The 6,000-nt window shown below is 36.0% G+C and overlaps 1 long non-coding RNA gene across 1 annotated transcript in view; it reads left to right on the plus strand.

Annotated features, from left to right (window-relative positions):
- Positions 1 to 3,174, plus strand: part of LOC113918564 — a 38,003-nt gene extending 34,829 nt beyond the window's left edge. The window contains exon 3 of the long non-coding RNA XR_003518611.2: positions 2,863 to 3,174. This is a non-coding gene — a long non-coding RNA (uncharacterized LOC113918564). The remainder of the gene's footprint in view (positions 1 to 2,862) is intronic.
- The last annotated feature ends 2,826 nt before the right edge of the window (positions 3,175 to 6,000 follow it).

Here is a 6,000-nt window from a genome sequence, read left to right on the forward strand (position 1 = left end):
GGTTAGCATTTCTAAGCAATAAGTATTTTTTTAAAGATTTATTTATTTATTTTAGAGATAGAGCGCGAGTAGGGGGCGCAGAGGGAGAGGGAGAAAGAATCTTAAGCAAACTCTGCGCTGAGCTTGGAGCCTAACATGGGGCTTGAGGGGTGCTCGACAGGGGGCTTGATCTTACGACCCTGAGATCACAACCTGAGCCAAAACCAAGAGTCAGACACTTAACCAACAGCACCACCCAGGTGCCCCAGCAATAAAGTATTTTTTAATCAAGGTATGTACATTGTTTTTATATATAATGCTGTTTCACACTTAGTAGACTACAGTATAGTGTAAACAGAACTTTTCTATGCACTTTTGTATGACTCACTTTAGTGCAGTGTTTGCTTTATTGTGGTGGTCTGGAAGTGAACACACAATATCTCAAGATGTGCCTGTGTGTGTGTGTGTGTGTGCGCGCGCATGTGTATTTATCTATTTAATAGTCTTTTTAGATACATAGTTGATCTATGTATCTAAAGCACAACTGAAAGCAACTGAGGAACAAGTGGTTGGTGAAGTTTAGGCCATCGGTGTTTATTTTTCATAATAGAGGAAGAGGTTGAGAGAGTATTTTATTTAGTTTTGTTACACACCATAAGACTGTCAAAGATGAAGAGTGTCCTGTTCTTTGTTGTAGTGATATAATACTTAGCACAGACTCTGCCAACTCGACAAACTCGATGAACATTTGTTGGAGGGATGAATCAAGTGAATTAACAAATCTCCAAGGACATTCACATGGGGCTCCTTTTGGGCAGGAATTATATCTATTTTATCTCAGTATTTCTAGTTTCTACCACAGTAGAGTCCCAAAAGATGGTTGTAGATATAGATTTAATGTAGTCGAGTAGGTCAGTTATTCTTTATCATGGGACATCAGGCTGTTTACAAGAGAAATGCTCTTGTGGCAGCTTTCAAGTTGAATCCAATTGTGTTTATATCTTTTGTCTTCCCCGCACTCGGACCACACTCATAATGCATGGAAACCAATATATCTGTAGTGTTTTTATGCAATTGTGTTTTTATGGATATGTTTTTGCTGCATTGTTACAACCACCATGTGAAACAGGAATCCTGCTCTCCATCTTGCAGTTGAGTAAGCAGAAGCTCCGAGGGGACTAATACAAGAACATATTCTGAAAGCAACAGATGGACATAAGTCTTTGGTAACAAGCTGAGTGTCCCAACTTTTACAAGAAGCTAGTCCTTAAAACACCAGATAGCAGATAGTCAGCAGTAATTTGTTAAAAATTAAAATCCAAATATCCTCAATTTTAGAATGAGAGTCAGAGAAAAGGAGAGAAATAAGAAATAAGAAAACAAAAATGAACAAAATCAAGTATAACACATAGAGGCAAATTTAGATTTGTTTTTTTTTTTTAAAGATTTATTTATCTTAGAGAGAAAGAGAGTGAGTGGGGATAGGGGCAGAGGGAGAGAATCCTCAAGCAGACTCATTGCCGAGTGCAGAGCCTGACATGGGGCTCAGTCCCATGATCCATGAGATCATGACCTGAGCCGAAACCAAGAGTTGGATGCTCAACAGACTGAGCCAGCCTGGCGTCCTTATTTTCTTTTGTATAAATCTGATTACATGTATTTCATGGTGAAATCTCTCCAAAATGTTCCTTTATTACTGACTGGAAATTTTTTTTAAATTAAAATTTCCTGTGGAAAATGGTTTGATTGTTGCTATATTAACTTAATTGTGTCCTTGCTTACCAGTCCCAGGTGTCAAGGGAAAATATTACTAAAGAGAGCAAAAATTCTTCTCAGTTCAGTTGAGTTTCCATGACCATCCAACTTAGTTATTTTCCCTCTTTTAGAAATGGTGTACTGAGTATGCTGGAACTAGTCCTTGTCTTAACACTGTATCAGAAATCAAGGGGTTCATAAAGAGTTTGAACTAGACATCAGAGTAATTCCTCCCACATATGTTTAAATACTCAAAATTTGTAAGCATTCATTTCATGACCTAGTCTAACCATACACTGAGTTTAGCCTAGTTGAATGACTCATTTTCACCTTATGAACTACTAGGTTACAAATAATATTTGCTAACACTACCTATCCTATTGTTGTTTTGCTTGTACTTTCATCAGTTAATTCAGCAACAATTGAGTATTTACTATGTGAAGATACTCTGCTTGGACTGGGGACACAGAGGTAAATAAAATAAAGGCCCTTCTCTTAAGGATTTTGTTGTCTGCATAGGAAGAGAGTAGGGATGCTAGATTTAGTAAATAAAAATGCAGGACACCAGTTAAACTTGAATTTCAGGTAAGTAACTAAACGCTTAGTATGAATGTTTGTGTAGTATTTGGAACATACTAACAACTTTTCTGTTGTTGATCTGAAATTCAAATTTACCCGAGAATTCTATTTTTATCTGACAACCCCAGGAGAGAGATCTGGAAAAAGATAATCCTGATACACAAGAGTAAGTGCTAGAACATGGCTAAGTCCAGAGGGTGATAGAAATATGTAGCTCCCTGTTAATTAGGGGTTTTATTTTTAGGTTTTCCATATGTGCTGGGAGAAAATGTGACCCTTTTCTGCAATCTGACCAGGTCAGTAGATGAAAGTCCTGGCAGGAGAGTAGACTCTTAGATAAAAATGATGCATTTATGATACAAATATGTGGGGGAATTCTGCAATCATATTGAGATTGATTGCATTGCAAAACATCAAAAACAGTTCACAGCCATAGAAGATGTGATTTTTGAGGATGAAGCTTGTTACGAATGTTCCCTTACTGTGTTTCTACATGGCAAGCATGGAGAACAGGCATACCTACCATTCTATGAATCTAATGTTTTCTAGAGGGAGCAAAACTGCTGTGGCGGAAACCCTGGGCCTTGACCTTTTAGGGATTGTATTCAGAGAAGGGATGTTAAAGCTGGAAGACCAACTGGACTTATCTAGTCAACGCCTCTCATGCTACAGACAGGAAAGCTGAAGCCAGTGGGCTTAAGAAGCACAGTGACCACAGAAACAGGTACTTCTGTATCATTTCCATGCTACTTTTTTTTTCCAGCTGACAATTCATTAATATGGGTAAGAATTACAAAGAGACTCTGAGAGACTTTTGCAAAGTAGCAGGAGAAATGGAAAAAAAGAAAATATAGAGGAAGAGAAGGGTGAAAAGCTGACAACAGGAAAATAAATCTATCCTGTTTCAAATTGATGAACATTTAAAAAGACGAAAATTGTGTAGTAGTTCTTCTTACCTTATCTCTTGTCTTTGATTTTAGACACTTAAAATTATGAGGGTTTCGTGAAAAAGGTAACCCTAACTGGTTTTCATTTATTGGAAGGTTTGTCAGGGGACAGAGGGGACCAACTTAGGAGTATCTGAACATATTTTTCTAAAAAAGGTGGAATTTAAAATAAGAGCGCTATTTATATTTTAGCCTAATATTTTAAAAAATTAGGAATTACTGTCATCGACTCTATGGAAACCTTGTATGGTTTATTTCTGTATTTAATTTTCTTTTTTTCTCATTTCCCTCAGCTATAACTGCTTAGGTTCTGATCTCCAGATCTGTCTTGACTTTGAAGTGCTTCAGGAATCCTGGGGATCCCTGAGAACTCTGTTGCCCTCTGATTCTTGTTCATTGCTAGGCAGTTTGGTTTTATTTTTGCCTGTCTCTCTCTGGTGTTCTGAGCCTCCACAGATATATCTGTGTTTTCATTTCATTTATTGACCTTGGCATTCAGTGGTACCTTTCAGTGTTATCATTCACCTGTGGGAGTTATCTTCTTTCTATATATTTTTTACGATTTCCTCTTGTGATAATTTTCATCAATTTACCATTTTAAAAATTCCTTTTAGTCCGTTGTTGGACATCAAGAATTGATTCTCTATTTCTTTCATGTTTCCTTCAGACTTTCCATCTGTCTTTTTTTTACTTCTTTTTTCCAGAGATTTCCTGGGTTTTATCTTTCAACATTTTCATTGACTCTTATTTTGTTTTGTTGGTCAGTTATACCTGTAATTTCTAAGAGGTTTTTCAAGATAACTGGTTTTCTGTTTTCACAGGCTCTTATGCTTCTTTATGTAAATAACCTCTTAAATCTCTCTAGATACTAACTAGAATGTTACCTTTTCTTAAGTTTCCTTTTGTTTCATAAGTCACTTCTCTTTGTTCTAACTTAAATGATTAGAGTTTTAGTATGGGTTTTAACTTTATCTATTTTTTCATGATCCAAACTCCCTCAAAGAGCTGGAGGTGATTTATGGCTCTTGGTTGCTTCGAGATTATAGGTGGGGCTTATTAACTGATGGTTTTCATACCGTGAAAACAAGAAGAAAGCAGGCCAGTTATGTTTCAGGACCCCCCAATGCCCACATGTAGAGGTCTTTGCTCTGGAGGAACTGATGTCCAAATACTCTATGTTACGTAATCTCAGATAATGTATTTAATTTCCTTGTGGAAGTATCCTTTGATTTTTTTTTTAATGAGGGCAAATAACTGGCTTCCCAGGTGGCTGCATGTGGTTGGGAAAATTAGAGAATGCAGAATGAGCTCAACTGGCTTGGATTTAGAGTTTTAGTCAGACAACTCTGGGTCTGCATCGTGAGCCTCTCCAGAGTTCTGCTGCAGGCTTTGTGTTACTTTCCTCTCTTCCGAAGCCTTCTCTGCTCTATGCCACCCCTTCTCCCTACTGCTTCATCATGCACTCCTATCTTCGCTTTTCATCTTTCATCATTTTGTTAAAACCCCCTGGTTTTTAACATATGCTCATATTTTCTCCTTTTTTATCGCATATTTGTAATGTTTTAAGCCATTTTATTATCATCTCAGTGGGACTTTTGGAAGGTAGGGGAGATAAGCCTGCATGGTCTTTCATCTTGATACAGAAGTTATAATTAAATTTCCCTTAGTCCGTAATATTTGGAAAATGCCAATACCACAGTACATGAGTACTATATGAATCTATCAGTGACTTCAAAAGATGAGTAAGGTATCATGTTTTGAGACACTTGCTTAATGTAAAATATTTTTAGAGGCATTAACTTATCACCAAGGTATAAATTTTTCACTGAATCTGTGGTATATTAATATAAAGAAAGGGTTTTCTATCTTGCTTAGCATTGTGAATCTGCAACTTGTTTCTCTGCACAGCTGTGTCATCAGACTCACTTCATTTTCTCTGTCTTCTTTGCTACGCCTCACTGTTATGTAGGAAATTACGTTCATGGGATGGTAGCCTCTAAGTACACTTCCAGGGAAGATACCCTAGGCCAGAAAGGCTTGCAGTCCAGATTAAAATGCTTGAAGTACATAGTTTATGAAAGCAAATTTAAAATATACAATGAACAGCAAGGGAAAAGATTGGATCAAGTTAATGTATTTAAACTAGGAAAGTTCAAAAGAACAGCTACAAAAAAAAAATAGGTTATTTCCATGCCATTTAATATAACAGAAAATGATGCTAGGTACCATAATAGCGCCTTAGGATAGCACTATATTATGGTTTAAGCCAATCATTAATATTCATAAGAAGGACCATAAATTAAAATGAAAATGTATAATTCTGTTCTATAGGTTGAGAAGGCGAAAGAAGTGTGTAATTCATTTTTTAAAGATTTCCATTCAAAATGCTTAATATTTTTTAAATGTAGCTGACAAAAATTTTGACTTTTTTTCATAAGAGCACTGACTTGGGTTTGTTTTCCAACATTGTCACTCACTGTGTAACCATGCATAATCTAAACCATATGGCTGAGCTTTCATTTTCTCAAATATCAAATAATAAGGGCAATTGCAAGTATCTGAGATAGTTATCATGGTAATTTGATGAAATGATTCATGTAAGGTGTTAGCACAATATTAGTAACTATTATTAATATTATTATAACACTTTTCGAATTTTATGAATTTGAATATATAATTTTAATAATGACAACATATCTTGTCATGTGACCTAATTTAAACTATCAAATATATCTCAGTT

This window comes from Zalophus californianus, chromosome 1, assembly GCF_009762305.2.
Source record: "Zalophus californianus isolate mZalCal1 chromosome 1, mZalCal1.pri.v2, whole genome shotgun sequence".
Classification (NCBI taxonomy): domain Eukaryota; kingdom Metazoa; phylum Chordata; class Mammalia; order Carnivora; family Otariidae; genus Zalophus; species Zalophus californianus.